The 19,220-nt window shown below is 38.8% G+C and overlaps 1 protein-coding gene across 2 annotated transcripts in view; it reads left to right on the top strand.

The window, feature by feature from the left end:
• The first annotated feature begins 5,045 nt into the window (after positions 1-5,045).
• The window catches only part of Abd-B (Abdominal B), a 99,018-nt gene continuing 84,843 nt past the window's right edge, over positions 5,046-19,220 (top strand). For both annotated transcript variants that reach the window (XM_069501600.1, XM_069501597.1), the window contains exon 1: positions 5,046-5,176. The gene's annotated coding sequence lies outside the window, so the exon portion shown is untranslated. The remainder of the gene's footprint in view (positions 5,177-19,220) is intronic.

The raw sequence follows: 19,220 nt of genomic DNA, 5'->3' as shown, positions 1-19,220 counted from the left end.
CTTAGACTGCAAGAGCTCGGGACTCGGGGCACACGAGTAGCTCGGGGCACTCCGACTCGGATGGGTTAGGTTAGGCCTAACCCTGCGTGGTTAATTCTTTTTAATCCACCCAGAAAAAGGACTGGCCTCCATTGCAGTGGGGGGGGAGGTCTCTTCCCACCCCCTTCACTCACTGCCTCTTAAATGTAGTTTATGAGGATAAAGGAAAATACAGTCACAGAGAACTTATTATGCAAGAACGAGCGAAGCGAGCTCGGGACTCGGGGCACCCCGACTCGGATGCGTTAGGTTACAAGGGGATGGTGGGGTCTGTAAGATCTCTTGGCTATGACTTGTGAGTGATGTGAGTGAGTGAGACTCGTTTCCCACAAAGGTAGGTATAGTGCGCTACAGGTTGAAATGGAAATCGGGAAGAGAACGCCCCGCACACCCGCACAGCCCCCGGGCTAACCCGGCGCGGGCGATTGCGGGTGACGTACGGGTGTGCGGGGCATCTCCCCGCCTCATACGCTGATTGTCATCTTGAGCTGTCGCGTACTATAGGTAAGTCACTGTGTTTGTATCCTTAATTAACGTTTTACTGCCGTTTCAATGTAGGACGGTAATCCATTGGTACAAATAATAAATTACAATAAATAATTGTTAACGATTGTACCGGTTTGTTAAGAAATATTACTCATTAGTGCTTTATGGCTCTTACGAACATGCTTTTATTCGATGTCTCAAACGTTGTTGAGTAAATTTATTATTGTTCAACAATATACAGACACTTTTAGAACGAGTCAGTAGGTTGGTACCTAAGTACTGCACCGTTACATATTATGTTTTCCATGCAAGAATGATAAATAATTCTTACGAGACATTTCACCGCGATTAATAGTCTCATCTGGTGACATAAGGGCTGGCTCATTTTTGCGCAACGGATCAGCCTGGCTGTCCAGCCCGGAAATGCCGCCAGTATTCTTGGCACCTGAATTCCACGCGGGTATGGTTTGTGCAGTAATTAGATAAGGCTAGCTTTAAGTTTTATTGTAATATTTTCAATAAAAAAAAGAATGATAATAATAGATAACCTACCTAATTATACCACAACACAGGTCTTATGATTAGGTAGCAACATTTTGGTAGTGCAGCTAAGTAGCTAAGTACCATCTACCTATAAATAAGTATTTTACCTTATTGGCTTAGCAATTTCATTCTCATGTATGCTGCTCTCAATGAGCAATGTAAATACATCTCTCCATATGCTTTTTTGTGCGCACACCATCCACCCGCTTCCTATTAGATATCTTCTTGCTCTTTGGCCCATTGGTCCATCGGGCTGGAGCGCTGGAGCTCGTCAGTCGTCTTATACTGCGCTTAACTTAAAACTATGAAAACATAATGCTACTAAGTAGTCAGCATTAGATATCGTATTCCGTTATACCTATAAGATACATTCTTTTCTTTAATCCCAATTCCCAACTTCCTAAGTATAGACTTAAAGAAGTTAGGTAAAGGTATTGTCGTCACTAGTTTCGCTTCCATGAGGGAATTTCTAATTAAAGCCGTTAGAGTGTAAGCAAACAGACATTCTGCACAAACACGCCAGGATTGCGGGCTCCTCGCGCCACATTCCTGAGTGTATTGACTCGAATTTCTGTCTATATCTAACACAAAGCAACTTGCCTTTGCTACGTAGGTACAGTTAGAGAATAAGAAACAGGCTATTTAATAGTCTACAATAATTCAACTAAGCAGGTAGGTATATCTATTTATTACCTTAGTATAATATTTTTCGTGCAACTCTAGTCAGGGTCAAAGTTAGGGTAGATTTGAACTCTCTCAAGACCATCCATCACGTCTACCCGTTCAAACTTTGAAGGCAGTCCAGTGCACACTACTTGGAATTGCCCATAGCATATTGGAATTTGTCTGTTTATGGTGTTAGAGCTCTTCCTTGTGCTTTTTTCCCTTGTACCTCACGGTAAACAAAAATGGCAATCAATACTCGACTTTACCTTTTACGCAAGATACCTGGGTACAAGTTTACGCTTGACGACAATCATGCTTACTAAAAAGAAACGATAAGATCTAGTTATCTAGGTGAGCTTGTAGTTGACTTGTCTGTTAAAATTATAATAATTACAGAGTTCTCTATTTGCCAACGGTACTTACCATAAAGTCTGTTCCCTGGCATGAGTTGAAACACACTGATGTTTGCAAATCCCGCTAATTGCCGCCAAGTCTTTCAGCTGATCTTACACCTCTCAGAGTGGCGTACTACAAGTATCTACGTCTACTATTGACATTGAACAATATTGATATACCTTCCTACTCCTTATGTGTGTTCCACTGGAGCCATTGGAACGGAGAAGAGAACTGAGCTCCGCTTTTAAAGCTTTTGAAGGAGGTTGCTTACTTGTTCCAATAATACTTAGGTAGGTACTAAATAAATCATATCTGTGTGGAATCGTTCAGAAAAATTGGCTACATTTCTGCGCTGAATAAGTAGTCCAGCTTATTTGCGCAAAAAATGAGCTAGACCTTCGTCACCAGAGTTTGAAAACTAAGGTTCCATGGACTTGTACACCCATCCATAATTTTAGCTATAGCTACCTACTTTCTTAAATTTGCATACCTATTGTTTTGAGGAAGAAGAGCGTCAAAATGGACTGGCAAACAAAGATAATTAACACTGAAGCACTTAGATACCTACCTATAACTCCAAGAAGTTTATATGTTACATTATGTTAATTGTATTCTATTCAAAATCCATAGATACCGAGCAATTAGAATAATTGGTTGAACTAGGCGGCTCGTCCAGAAAGCAATATAAAAAAACGCACAATTAAAACCTTATAAACAACGCCTCGGAGAGCGTTCACAGGCGGCTTGATAACACAATAGCTACCGTCAGTGATTCTCAAATCCTTTTTGTTCATAAGTAAAGCATTTTGTTTATTTATTTTAAGAAGTCTTATTACCTACCAGAGGATTTAAATTTGGATGCGTAATTAACTTAATTAGATAAACGTTCATTAATTTTAAGGTATACATTTTTATTCATTAGATATTTTATTATGTATATCTACCTAATATTTTAGTGAAAATAATGTATCTAAAAATTATGCCAGCCATCTACAATTCAGGTTTATTTTGTGATGTCTATATTATCTATAGATAAAAAAATATTTTAAAAGGTATTCCTGCCTATATATTTCTATTTACTTAAGGCCTGGACAGATCCATAGCGAGACGCTAGTGTTGGTATCGCGTGAATGCAGTCGGTAGCAGTAAAGGCAGAACGTAACACGAAAAGGTTAAAGGTAAATCGAAACCTACTCATGTGCCGAAGCGACAGACGTTTGCGACAGGAACGCCGCTACTGACGCGACAATACTAAACACTTTGAAGATATCGGCCGCATGCGTCAGATGTGGAGGATTTGGACGCAGAACCATACAAATTTTCAATAGAGTTTACAGTAGTAATGTGGCGTCAATGTGCGCGTCCGTAGCACACGTCTGTCTTTATGTATAGGTGCTTATACCTACTCTTTGGCTGCGACCCACAGAAGTGAACCTTAACTGTTAGTAAGTAGGTATAAACTACACTGAAGCAGCGTGATGCTATACGTATTTCGCAGGCTTACAAGTTAGATACAACTTCTAGGAGCTGCGATAGTCACGATTGCGTTGCACAACGTTGCCGTCGCGTGTTGTCTTTCCAAGCCTTTAGTATTTACGTAGGTACGGGTAACGCATGGTTACCTACTTACAAACGGGACCCTCATACTAATTAAGTAAGAACCTACTATGTATATGATTATAATTTTTTTTTTTTTTTTTTAAAAGAATATTAGTCATGTTAAATGACTAATATTCCCCTTTCCTCTCCAATTAAGCGTCAGGCTTGTGCTAGGAGTAGGTACGACAATAGTGCAACGGGCGGGGTTTGAACCGTCGACCTCTCGGTTTTCAGTCCACTCCTATACCGGTTGAGCTATTGAGGCTCTAAAATGCGATTTAATTGCTGATAACGTGTACGGCAAAGTTAACGCTGGTTATGTATGGGTTGAGGAAGACCCCCCACTAGATGGGCAGATGACATCAAACGAGTTGCAGGGAGCCGCTGAATCGACAAAGCGCGCGCAAGACCGTGACGCGTGTTAGTCCCTACAAGAGTCCTACATGTCCAGCGGTTGACGTCTATCGGTTGATGATGATGATGTAGGTATCGGTATGGTTGGTCTCAAATTTTAACTAAAATTGTTACTTCTAAAAAAGGTTAGGTTCATGTTCTGGGTGAAATGAAAATCGGGTAGAGGTAAGTCCTAAGTAGGAAAAATAATTTTATGGATTTCCTAGTCCAAAGAAGTAGATACGTCATTTACAATTTAAACCCATTAGATTTATGGCCTAAGACTAGTAGGTACTTAGTCAAACACTGGAATAGGTCGCTTGAGTGGCTCAGCGTAGACAAAATGGGAAAATAAAATAGGTGAAATACCTAATACCTAGCTAGCTGCTAGAGACAAAAACCAAACCATGCATTTTCCTAGTCACTTTTCCGGATACATGATACTTACTACCTATAGGTACCTAAATTGTTAATGACACACTTATAAGTGTTTATCAAACTTATATTAAAATGTACCTAGGTACCTACCTACTATACCTACCTAAAAGCATGCCAAAGATTTTATTTTTTTAAAGAATATTAGCCATGTTTATTAATTACCTACTTAATTAATTTTATTTACCTATTAGTATTGCCTACCTACTAATTGATTGAGTTACCTATCTACTTATTAATAGGTAGGTAGGTATAACTCGCACTGTTGTAAAGAGACGTAAAAAGCTCGCAGCGGCACATATTATTTACTCAGCAGTCAGCACACAAACACTTGACACTGTATCCCTGTATATCTATTTGAATAATCTCACAGCGAGGCAAATTGAAGAAATGAGATACGAGGGATGGTGCCAGCGTGCAGCGGCGCGCGCTTCGAGCGAATCTACGACGCCCCGCCCGCCCAGTGGACGCTCAACGCATACCGTCGAACGCCGCCGCTGCGACCGGCCGCGCATCGCGCACCGCGTACAGTGAACCATAATTAATTTACAGCATACTAAAAAGTGATGATACTAGTTTATCGACTATAAATCTGTTCAGTGTTGTGTTCAAGTCGCAGGTAAGTGATAATTGCTCAGTCGCATGCCGCGCTGTTTGGGATGCAAACACGCGTGAAGCGCTACGAAACAATGCGTCGGGAACCCTTTGGGTGTCATGTTCGTATTGGTCTGTGACAAGTCGACACTTTTCGTTGAATTTTAGCTAACACCGTTACAGATTTGTTGTTTTAAGTGCGCGTTTTTGACTTCTTTAAATAGATAGGGTCATCGTATTGATTGACATGAACTTTACTAATTGGATAACCACCTGTTTACCTGAATTGATTTTATTGTAATAGAACCTAATCATTGCTTAAGTTATTTTGTAGGTAGGTAGGAACTTACATAAGACCACAGCGCTTACCGCCAGGGAGGTCGTCAAACTTATACATACCTAATTCCAATAAGATACCTACCTACTACCTATCTTATCTACTAAGTTACGTAGGTAATAACTAAGAAGTAAGAACCTACGCATCTAGGAAATCTTCTCTAAGGAGATATAACAGAAGAATTGAAATATTAGCTAGTAGGTAAGTACTTATCTGCTTAGTGCCTAAAGATAAATATCCTACCTAGGTAGGTACCTACCTATCCTAAACATATTATCTACAAAATAATAAAATAAAACAATTTTTATATTGATATCATACAAATAAACAGCTTAATATACACATAATAATTATTTATGTGGGTTGCCAGTGATGACATATGGATCCGAGGTCGCTATGGTATGGGCCTTTCATAAAAAATCAGTCACTTAAGTAGTGGGCGATGGAGAGAGCTAAGTATATGCTTGGAGTTTCTCTACGTTATCAAATCGGAATTGAGGAGATCCGTAGGAGAACTAGAGTAACCGACGTGCCTTGCAACGGGTTGCGAAGCTGAAGTGGCAATGGGCAGGGTACATAGTTCGGAAAACCGATAGACGTTGGGGTCCCAAGGTGCTGGAAATTGGAATGGCATTCTTGCACACCGGACGGCGCGCAGCTTTGTAATAAACTCCCCATACTAGTGACTAGGTGGCTGAGGGATAGACGACACCAGGCGAGTCGCAGAAGGCCGCTGGATTCAGGCGGAGCAAGACCGTGGCGTATGGACGTCCCTGCAAGAGACCTATGTCCAGCAGTGGACGTCTCTTGGTTGATGATATTGTGGTTACTCTTATATAAAAATCGATTTAGCCGTTTCAATTTGCGCAGAAAACAGGTAAACGGCGGAATATAAAACAAAGTCAAGTTGGAAAAGAATTCGCAGGCTGTGTCTAATACCTAGGTACCTACCTAGTACCTACCTACTAGGCAGGGACCTACACCTACGCCTACTTACCTACCGAAGTTATAGATTTTTTTTTTTTAATTTAGGTAAGTAGATACCTACCTACCTAATTATTATGACGTAATAATAATCAATAATTTTTAACGTAACGTCACAAATTCACTTATTTTCCATTCATTGAAATGTGAAATTAAGAGTCAATACTTTTTTGTAGAGCTTGTAATTTTATTAAAAAAAGTCTTATAGGTAGGTATGTAAATCAGGACAAAAGTACCTAGATAATAGGAATGAGTAGGCAAATTCAAACATTTCGGGTTATAAGGGTTACCACAGAGGGTTACCTATTAGTCTTGACGATTACCTATCTATGTTTGTTTCGGTCATCATGTCCGGAAAGGCTCCGACGTAACAAAGAAAAGGAAGTTGGTAGGCGACATTTATTCTCTATCTACCCATCTGCCTTTGTCTATTTACTAATATAAATCAACACAAACTCTATGTAAATCATTTAATTCGAATCCATCACAGTTCGCTAAATGAATGACATGAACCGTAAACTTATAATGGCCTACGATTCACCCACGTGCACGAGCCTATTTCCTCAGCCTATTTAATATCGTTATTACGAGCCACATAAGGTTCAAATTCGAAGCACTCTGGCGAGAAGGCTGTATGGGGCACGTTATTACACTTTATGTCGTTCGACATAAAACCTGACAGACACCCAAGTAGTGGATTAAAAGCAATCTGACTCTTGCGCAACTATGAAGCAGTAAAGCAATTTCAAACGTGTAGAGGTCAATTTTTAAGCTTGCTCTCCATTTACGATTTGTTGTTATTATCTAACAGTCCTATATTATATTTGAACGCCGCACTACGGTTGTAAACGATTTGATTGCACCTATTAATTTAGCGTAGTAAGACTTTTTGTGTTTGTACGCTTTTAAATTGATGGTCGTGAATGTTTATTATGTTTTTCACGCTTAGTTTTTTATACGGTAGGCTATTAGGTATATAGTGAGGGAAAAGCATTATTGATTTACCTATTGTATCTTAGGTTGGCCTTTAGGTATACCTAAAAATAATTTTATAGATGGTTGAAGTGGGGTGCAAGTTTAGTGATTTAGTATTTAGCTACCTCTTGAATTTTTTTTCATGTTCTTGGAGTTGGCAATCGGGGTAAGTATGAGGCAGAGGGATGCCCCGCACACCCACACGTCACCCGCGCTCGTCCGCACCGGGTTAGCGCGGGGAGTGTGCGGAGCAGTCCCAACCCGATTTCCATCCATTGCGATACCTATCGGTAAACCAGGTAGGTATCTATTAGGTTTACTTAGGAACTTATAAATGCACAAGAACGCGAATTTAAAAGTAATTGTGCAGCAGCGTCTTATTTTATGAGTCCAATGAACGTCGCCTATAAGGCGATTGCTATTAAGTATAGGCTATAATCAATATGATAAATCCTACCTATATACCTACCGACCTACCTCATAACACTAGGTATAAGGTATTTATGGAGATAACTAGGGGAATGTGGGGGGACACCGGATTGTTAAGGTAAAGACAATAAATACATTGTTATTGATTGAGATAATCTATATCATAAATGTTTAAGTATACATTAGGCATAACTTTGGCATGAAAATATTTGAGATCAATCTTAATAACTAAAAACCCTTTTAACCAAAAATGATAAATCCGAATTCATACCATACCTATGGGTCAAACCGGATAGGCATTTTATATTAGAGGGGTGAATACAGATACTAAAAATAAAACATACCTAATAAGTATTCAAATTATTCCCAGTTTTTTTTTTATTATTACAAAAAATATTAATTCTTGCTCAGCACAACATTCGTGAGCCCATTTAAGACTAGCATTGCATTGGTACCATTTTTTAAGGACTTTGTTTGCTTACACTTTTCTCTTCTTTACACGATCCTCTAAAGAACTTTTTGGTAGGTACTTAAGTACCTATACATTATATTACGTGTGTGACACTAAAAGACATCCCATTCTACCTTCCATTTGAATTTATGCCTAAAAGCATGACTGACTCCGATTATTGCAATCTATATTTTGACTTTCTCACATAAATGTTCTTGAACTATTTTTTTTTACTTTTTATAGGGAGCATGTATCCACAAGGACGCTTACACTCTTGAATCTCTAAAATAAATTGTACTTGATCAAAAAGAGGAATAAAACAATCGCCCACAATACTTATATATACATCAATCGGGGTGTAACCGGATAGTCGAAATCACCCCGTCTGCTTGTACCCCACAGGTACCATGTTCGAAATTGTAAGAACTAACAAGGTTATGTTTCACTCATAACAACAACAAATACCGTTTTGGAAGACTTAACATGTAGTGCTCCTTAAAGAATATACCTATTATATGGTAGGATATAGCTAAACTGGATGATAACACTTTAAAAAAATCAAAATATTAGAAACCTTACCTTTGTTTTCAATTTTTATTTATAGACGCACGCGCTGAGATGTTGCCGTTGCCATCATTTGTACTTATTAGTTAGTAAGTACCTAAGCGTTCGCGCATATTTCTCCACTAGCTAGAACGACCCAGGTATACCCGGAGTAATGAAATAGCAGATACCCGTTTCACCCTCTATCCGGTTTCCCCCCACCTTCCCCTACTACCTATTGAACATAGGTAGGTAGTAGGTAGGTACATATTTTTAAACAGATGCAAATCGAAAACTTTTTACATCCTACTGACGAGGCAGTAGAGACTTGTTCGTGGTCATCTAATGACTTTTTTTGTTATTGCGAGATAGGCTTGCTCGCGCTTGATGACAATAATTTATAAAATCGACTTAGCGCCAGTCAGACTCACACATGAAGGGTTTCATATGTCGTACCAGAATTAATAATACTTTTTTTTTTCATGGCGGCCACTTGAAGTTTTTATTAGGTAGATAATAGATATTTATTGGTAGGTATAGGTAGCGGCAATAGAAATACACATTAGGTATGTGGAATATTTAACTCTCTACCTACCTATTACGGTTTACGGTACAGCCCGCTGATAGACAGACGGACGAACGGACAGCGGAGGCTTAGTAATATAGGGTCCCGTTAGCACCCTTCAGGTACGGAACCCTAAAAACTGTCTCGGGTCAACGTTGTATGGGAATGGGTACCTATTACTTACCTACTCAGCACGATTGACTGACTCCTACTTACCTATTACCTAAGTCTGCGCCGCGCCGCTGTGACAACTACATAGGTCACACATTCCTCTTCTAAAAAAACCTCAAAATAGCTCAACGGTTAAACGAGCGGACTGAAATCCGAAAGGTCGCCGGTTCAAACGCACCCCTTGCATTAATATTGTCGTACCTACTCCTAGCACAAGCTTAACGCTTAATTGGAGGGGAAAGGGGAATATTAGTCATCATGATGAACTTGGCTAATACTCTTTAAAAAAAAGAGAGTACGGTCTACCCATTATTAGTCTATTATAGCTGTACAATACAGATTTTCATCTTAAAACCGATTTAACGCCATGTTTTATGTAATCAAGACCGATCATAAACCACACGTCGGTAATTACAATCGTGTAGTGAGTGTAAATTTGAGTTGGACGATGTTATTTCAGAAAAGAATCGCCATTTAAACTAGTGAAACGATGAAACCTAATCAATATCCAATCAGCGGCCGGCAGTAAAGTTAACTAAGCGGGAAATTAACTCAGCCGGCGCTGTCTACCGTACAAGAGTAGGGTGGAATAAATTCTTCGAGATTTTACCTACCTTCTTACTTTCGCAGTAGGTAACTTCAAACTCAAGTTTTCTTTAATTTAATTTGTACCAATAAACATTTAAGTACAATAAAGAGAAAAATAGAGTAAAAGTTGTCAGGGAAGCACTTATCTCTATGAGAGATCTCTACCATATTGTGACCCTTGGCAATGTGAGAGGTAGGCAGAATAGGTACAAAACCCATGCTCTCATGATTCCTTTCGTCAAAGGATGCCTGGAAGAGATCGCATTAGCGATAAGGCTGCCTTTGCATGCTACAGCTATTATAGATTATAAAGATCCTTGTACCTACTTAGGTATGTTTTTTATATCTAGATATATATTTACTTTGCGTTGTGTTTAATAAAGAATAAAATAAATAAATAAATGCCATACCTACTAAGTACCTATACCTACCTAGGTACCTATTGTATGATTAGAAAAAATATAAGTTTTTTTAATACTTACCTACTACAGTTACTTAGGTGCCGTCGCGCATCGTTGTGTCCTCTCCGTGTGACGAGCGGCTAGCCCTATTTAGTGAATTAGGTCTAGGACACATCACTACGGACCACGACAGCGTTATGGTGCCGTTCTGTGGCGCGGCGCCAACCTATTTATTGAACCTGGCGCCGAGCGCGTGAATTTGCTACCAAAAATAAACGCTACGGTGCTGCGGTGCCGCACCGTAGAATGAAACGACAGCGCACCGTAGCATGACACGGCATGACACTGTAGCAGTAGCCCGGCACGACGGCACGACACCGCGCCGTGATGTATCTTGATCTAGGTATTCATTTCACAAAATGTTGTTGACCCGTATTTGATCTTTGATTGGACAACAGTAAATGCGGAACCCAGAACTCAGAACCATAAGATCGGTAGGGCATCGATGCCTAGGCAAAAGGCATAAACGGAACATTAACCTACTATAAGTACCTACCTACTTAGGTATATTAATATTCCTTGAAAGCTAAATGTAGCATTCTATCGTGTAAATTGTAAACAATAAAGCGCTATTTAACACGTAACGGCCAATTTAGCGCTAATAATTTGAAATGTTATGAACTTTTGAGTCAATAAATCGAGCGAACGACTCTAAAGGTTGTTATTTGTCGTAAACGCTTACAAATGGACACTAAAATGGTAGGAGTTACGGTGACGTATCGTTTACCCATCTACTCTACCTAACACAAATATAGTGTTTAGTGTAGGTTGTAAGTTACGTCACTTTATAGGTACGTGCAATGAATGACTGGATTTTTGTACTTATATTTACCTACTGACTGTTCATGAATAATAATAATATAGTACTTGAATAGATACCTACGAGTAGGTATGTAGGTACCTACCTATAGTCTATAGTCTATACCAAGAGTATAGATACCTACTTATCTACTTACTTACCTAATTATAAACATAATAGGGGAAATGTGCTCAAAATGACCTTAACTTTGAGTAAACGAAATCCTATCAAACGATTGATTTTCCAAGAGTTTATTAAATTTGTGATACTTGAAATTTAAATTCTTGCAAATAAAATTTGCAAGAACACAGCGAGCACCCTTTTTTAGGTAGGAGGTAAGTAACCTCGTACGGAAGGATCTGGGAACCCAAAGCATTATTAAGTATACAAACAAAACTCTTACCATTATCTGATTACCTAATAGAAAGAGTCACGGCTCTCAGGAACACGACGACGCACAGAGAGATATGCCTACCTATAGGTAACCTAAGAATGCTCTAATGTACCTAACTTGTTTTTGCACCAACCTAAGTAGTTACCCCTTAGAATCCGCCCGGCCATATTTAAAAGCTCCCTGAGCTTTCACTCTCAAACTTGGCGTATTAATCAAACCCATTCCGATGTGGTGAACTTTATTTAAAGATGGCAGAGTACTAAGGCGGTCTTGATTCTTGGTTTCGGTGATACGTAGGCGTGGCACCATTCAGCCCGGCCCTTTGCAAATGGCGCCGAAATCAACCAATACCGACCTCGACAGTCGACACAGACAAAGCTTTCATTTTTGAATGAATGAATGTCAAGCAGGGCACGGCGACTAGTAAGTATGGCCTAGTGAGGACAGCGAATATCAAACGATTACTTCGGTTAAGCTACGTCGAATCAAGACGGTAACTGGATGGGTCTGTAACTTTAGTTTTCTTATAATATGGCTTTGCTTTCCCTCCGTGCTTCGTAGACCTTTTTAAGCCATAGATACGTCTCGGTTATTGACAGTAAAAGGTCTTACATTGTGATAATAAAGTAGGTAGGTAATACAATATCTAAGGTGCAATTAAAGTCATACCTACTGAGAAAAAACTAAAAGCTTTCTAGGGTTAGGTATTAGGTAGGTAGTAAATAAGTTCCTATTAGGTACAGTTTTACTAGGTACCTATAGGTAGGTACAGTTTAGGATCTTAATCATATTCATTCACGTCACGTCGTAAACTATAATAATATGCAATTTGTTAGCTCTAACATAACAAATATTATTTTTCTTCTTCAAAGTTAACTCAATAAAATTTTAAAATGAGAAATATTTCTAAATAAATTGACATCTACCCTTTATAAGCCGAATTAAAATGAAAAAGTTATGAGCTTTGAACTATCAACACAGGTGGAAGCCAGCTGAATTCGTAAAGAGTAGTTCGAAGCTTTTTTGAGAGATGTCGCTTTTCCCAAACGAAAGCTCTTGCGTACTGGCTCGAAAGCTCTTCAATAGATGGCGCTGTGGAAAGTGACGGATGTACTTGATGCACTGCAAAGATTTATGTTGCATTTAAATCATATTATATTCAATTTTATTTTTACATTTTGGTGCTTTGGACTAGGTAGGTATACTTACCTATTTTTAACCGACTTCAAAAAAGGAGGAGGTTCTCAATTCGTCGGAATCTTTTTTTTTTTTTTATTACTTACCTCATGCGTTCCACCTTCACCGTGCGTTCTCTCTAGACTTAATATGAAATGCTATAGGTACCTACTTAGGTATAAGTCTCGCAAATTGCTAATGCACGTGGCCACCATTTTAGCGACGTCAGCACTAGACTAAAGTTTCGAGTTTGATGGTAGGTGTATTTTAATTTCGGCTGACGTCAAAATGACGTCATTTTGATGTTAATGATTCATGGTTTCAGCGCAATAGCAATTTGCGGGATTTATACCTATCTACCTCCAGATTAAGTACCTTAGAAGATACTTACGTCATTATGATAAGATCTTCAAAAAAGAAGATTGGGAGAGATACCTACCTAATAAAGCTGTTTTTACTCCGCAGTAGGAGCTACTTACATACGTATTTCATAATCAATCTCTACTTACTATAGGTCCTATTTAAAAAGGAATCGCTGAATGTGTTGCTGATCGCAAATCTCGAGAACAGCTGACTCGATTTCGCTAATTTTTTTTACACTTAATAGATATATTCCTTGAAGTAAGTAGGTACGAGGATGGTTCTCACAGAGATTTTTAAGTAAGTAATAAAATCATATTTCAAGTAAAAATAACACTAGTTAAAACTTTTATACAAAAACTTATCCCCCCTATTTTACCACCCTTAAGGGGGGAATTACCCAAACTGACTTATACAGATTTTTATTATTTAAAGCTAATAACCTAAATTTCGATTTTTGTCTCTAACTTCAAAAACATAGGACTTTCATACAACCTTCAACCGTTTTTTTCAAATTTTTTCCGAATTTTTCAAAACCGTTTCTTAGCTGACACCTACAAAGAACCTACCTTCCAAATTTCAAGTTTGTAGGCTTTATAGTTCCTGAGATTTCGTGATTAGTCAGACAGTCAGTGAGTGAGTGAGTGGTATTTCACTTTTATATATATTTAATATACCTACTTTATGTACAGACCTACTAAACTGTAGTCATGCTAATACTAATATTATGTATTAGCTTATTAGGACTTCGTCCGAGTGGACTACACATATTGCAAATCCCCATTTATCCCCATCCCCATCCCTCCTTAGGGGTTGAATTTTCCTTTCTTAGCGGATTTCTACGTCATACGTTACCTAATAGCTAACTGCATGTCAAAATTCAGCCCTATCCATCCCAAGTCACCTGTGCGTTGATAGATCAGTCAGTGAGTCAGTCTTTCTTTTTCTATGTTTAGACTAGGTACCTAAATTGATCAAATCTTAATAATTAGTTTTTATTTCTGACGCTTGTTGCTGATTAGATATCTTATTTTTTCTCATCTGTATACCTTATCTATTGTACAGGATGTTAGAAAATTTAACCCGTAAAGGCGTAAAATAGAGGGTTGATATTTTTGTCATTTTTTTAAAAATAATGTGTCCACGCGGACGTAGTCGCGAGCATAAGCTAGTTATGTTATATTATTATATTATGAAGTTTTCTCCACCTCTTTGTATAATGGAATTCAATAGGTAATAGCTAGGTACCGACCTACCTACTCATATACTCACCTATAGGTACCTACGTAGGTAGATATTTCTTTGTGTTATAAGAAGAAGAAGATTGATAGAGCGAAAGATTCCAAATACCTATCTACGTTACCTTTTAGGTAAACGTACTTATTTAAATCTTAAATCAACAGCGGTAAATATTATTTTCCTCTGCATAGCCTGGAGCTTACTCAAGTTTCCACAAAAGGGGGGAAATGGGGTGGCATTAGATTACTATTGATCGGCAGCCATTTTGGTTCGCGCATGCGTCCTTGAACATTGCTTTTCTTTTAACTCTCTAATCGCATAGATGGCGCTAGTATTTTTTTCAAATTAGTACCTAAGTATCTAATTCTAGTAGTAGCTGAGATAGCCTAGTGGTTAGGTTAGGTTAGGTTAATTAGACCTCCTGATCGGGGGTCGGGGGTTAGATCCCGCACCTCAAACTTTTCGGAGTTTTTAAAATGGGTAATTACTTACATGTCACTTGCTTTAACGGTGAAGGAAAACATCGTGAGGAAACCAGCATGCCTGAAAGTTCTCCATAATGCTCTCAAAGGTATGTCTAGATAAGTCTGCCAATCCACACTTGGCCAGCGTGGTAGACTATGGCCAAAACCCTTCTCACTCTGAGAGGAGACTCGTGATATGTACCTACCTAGTGAGGCGGCGATGAGTTGATGATGATGATGATCTAATTCTTACTATAGGTAGGTGCTTGATAGTTAAGTGGCTAAATCGTCGGTCTCCTGTTCGGGGGATCCGGGTTCCGATTACGGGTACGCACCTCTATTTTTTAAAAGCAATTACTTAAATATCCTTACTTTTACGGTGAGGAACACATCGCGAGGAAATTGCTTGCGTTCTATAGGTACCTAATGTTCTCAATTATGTGTGTAGTCTGCCAATCCGCAATTGGTCAGCGTGGTGGACTATGGCCAAATCCTTTTCATTCTGAGAGGAGACCCGTGCTAACCTACCTAATTGGCACAGGAGGTACTTATAGGTACGTAGGTGTTGGTAATTTTACTAGTGGTCTTATTAGGTATAAAAACTATACCTAGGCGTTTAGACAGAGGTTGAACCGGCGTCCATTCCTTGCAATAATGCCAGAATATTTGTAATAAGATCGTTTGGTTGTAGGCGTGTAATAGCTGCCAGGAAACTGTTTTCCATCCGTCGGTATATTACCGTCGGCGCGCCGGTCGGCAGTTTTTAAAATTCTACCTATGTACCGAAGTACGTAAACGTTTTTAGATTAATAGATGTGCCCAAAATATTTAGTTACTAGATGATGCCCAAAACTTCGTCCGCGTATTTTCTAGTTTTCCTAGGTTTCTTTAAAAATCCCGCAGAAACTCTTATTATCCGTGATAAAAAGTTGCTTAAATTAGGTACTATCTATATATATACTATCTATATATATATAGGTATTATCTCCATTCCAAATTTCAAACAAATCAGCTTAGTCATTGCGGCGTGAAGGAGTAACGGAGAAGAAGCTATTCTGTAGGTACTTAGTAATACTTATAACATCTTCCTATCTATCTCATATTATCTAAAATCATTTTTAAAACAAGACAGCCAAGCTCAAACTAATCAGAACAAATCTTATGATAAAATAACTTTGCTGTAAAAAAATATTACCTACCTACTTTCAGTCGCAAAGGTCCCCCTTTATGTGTTATGAATATTACGCGAGGGACGGAAACATTTTGCTTGAATAATATTACCTACCTACTTACCTACTATTTAGATATAGGTAGGTAGGTCTGCTGAAATATCCGGGCTTCGCAGTTCGCACCATGCAGTGGTCTTCATGTAGGTAAAAATATAGCAACCGTAGATATTATGTTTTGTCTATTGGTGAGAACTTGAATAAAATCAGTTTGGCGTCTACTAACTTTAAAGCGGGAATCAGAACAGATGCTTTTACCAGACTCAACTAATAATGATATGATGATGATAAAAATATTAGGTAGATACTCCATAAATTCAGTGTTGGCTTAATTTAGGTTACTTGAAGTGATTACCGCCATCCAATGAACACCACCACAGGAGCCGCCAATGCCTTGCTGGCTTTTGACGTATTTGTTGCAACCCCTTGAGTAATCTCATGTTAAAATAACATCTATATCTAGTGGGGAATATACCGCCGAAGAGAGTTGTTTCCACAGTTGGTATGTCCATAGCCGAAAAGATCTGGCACAATGTGATGTCGAAGTGCAAGAGGCACCCATGTGGTGAGGGTGAAAATAGCTTAAAATTAATGGCTTAGTATCTGACCTCCTCCTATGCTTCGTGCTTAGGAGATGCAATATCCATACCTACTAACACCTTAGTATTATAGGTAAATGCAAAAATATGTCTGTCTGTCTATCAGATAGCTTTTCTGTTTAACCGTTTTTGACGGATAGAGTTTTTAGATTTGTTAGCTTCTATCCCAGGGAAGGACGCACGCTTTATTTGTATTAGAGGAAATTAAAGAGTTCCCACGGGATTCTTGAAGAACCTAATTCCATGTGGATGAAGTCACCGTCATCAGCTATTTGGTACAGAGATAGCAAGCATCCATAGGGGATTAAACTCTACTTTTCATCCCGGAATATCCGAGTTCCCATAGCATTTTTATAAAACCTAAATTCACACAGATTAAGTTGCTAGCATCATCCAGTAAGTACATAAATCCACATGAAAAGCTAGTTTATAGGTAGGTAACTACCTATATCTTGATACCTATGAGAATTGAGAGTTGCAAGCTAGTATCTTGGCTCGCGTCACGTGCCCGGTAATAAAAGCCAGCGGTGCCGGGTGAAACGCGCTGAGGGAAGTGACTTTCTTTTATACTTTTATACTTTCTTTTTGCTTTTATACACTTTTCTTTTTTACGTCCCCGCCGAGGCCGGAGACGTGACGGAGATATTTCTAAGAGAATTCGGGACATACTCTGGTGTATACCGGTATTAGAGTATAGCTACCGTAATATCTTCTTTTGATGCTTTGTTGCCTTATATAGATTTATAGCTGGCGTGAGCGGAAAGTTTACTAGGTAGGTAACTATAGGATTTTTATCTTATGTAAACATATGTGTAAAGCTTTAGTTTACCGGCAACTAAACTATCTAAAGGTTCTCTGAGCTTACTGGCCGCTCATTTCCACTGCAGCTCTGCAACTCGTGGAGCTACGTAGGTTGCTCTGGTTCTTCTACGGATCACCCACGGTCGGCCCGTCCATAAAGACGATCTACGCAACCGTCTAAGATACTAGAATTTTGGAAGCGACATGGCGAGGGTAGGTATACGGGATAGGCGAGGCGTCTCCAGTGTAATAACTAATAATTAGGTAGGTAGGTACATATAGCAATAATGATTACAAAATTATAGTTTTTATCAACTCTATAATACCTAATTGTATAATATCCGGTGCCCTAAGTAACTAAGAATGGTGTCTGTAACATCAAATATACCAACCTAATTTCTGTGCCTGCTTTGCTCGCGAATATAGAGCTCAACGATTTGTTTTGCAAAACTTATAAGAAATCAAGCGTGGTCGCTTAAGAAATTATGATTTCCTGTTCGTTTTCATTGTGAGTTAGCATATATTTTCTATTTTCTTTATCTACGTGAGTAAGCCTTGTTTCTGTAAAATTATCCACACACAACTATCTTCGAAAACACATAAAATCCAAATCTCATTAAAATTGTCAAACGTTGCCTGAACCAAACTACTTTGGTAGGTATTTGATGTCATCTGTTTCGATCATGTAGACCTGCAGTAGGCACCTACTGATAAACGCTTATCCATACTAATATTATAAATGCGAAAGTCTGTCTGTCCGTCTCTCTGTCTGTCTGTCTGATAGCCATTCCCGGCCCATCAGTTAACCGATTTTAACGAAATTTGGTACAGCGATAGCTTGCATCCCGAGGAAGGACATAGGCTACTTTTTATCCCGGAAAACCAAAGAGTTCCTACGGGATTTTAAAAACCTAAATCCACGCGGACGAAGTCGCGGGCATCATCTAGTCTGTTATAAATATACGATAACATACCAACGAGCTGTAGGGCTTCACTGAACATAAGCGTACCAAGATCGTTGAGCGTACAAATCCATACAAGAGGCCTATCTAAGAATGTGGTAAAAGCTAACCTTTGAGACGACGAAAAGCTTTATCCTTCTTTAGATGACGTTTTTAGCTTTTACAGTGGGTCTTTAGAACCATCTACTTACCTATCTATCTGTTGTTGTTGTAGCGTCTCAAACTAATCTCCTTATTTCTGAAATAAATTATGCTGCAAAGGGGAAGTCAGGAGATTAGGGGGCTTGAAATTTTGTTTTATTCAAATGATGTAACCCTTTTACGATGAAATCGAGCCGGCGGTGGGTCGGGCCTGAATGCGATAATTAAAACCTTTACAACAGTGACATTTATGCTGATGCGAGGATCCAGCCTTAATGAAGGGCGGGCTCTTTGACTACATCTACGGAATCCCTTAATTAACATTTCTCGTGTAAGGTTCCAAGTTTAATACGAACACTAAATTTCAAACAGACATTTTGGTGGGCAGGTTACCTAAAATTCTA

Source organism: Maniola hyperantus, chromosome 10 (assembly GCF_902806685.2).
Source record: "Maniola hyperantus chromosome 10, iAphHyp1.2, whole genome shotgun sequence".
In the NCBI taxonomy this organism is placed as follows: domain Eukaryota; kingdom Metazoa; phylum Arthropoda; class Insecta; order Lepidoptera; family Nymphalidae; genus Maniola; species Maniola hyperantus.
The sequence above is the reverse complement of the archived record's forward strand: the minus strand, read 5'-3'. Positions and strand labels throughout refer to the sequence as shown.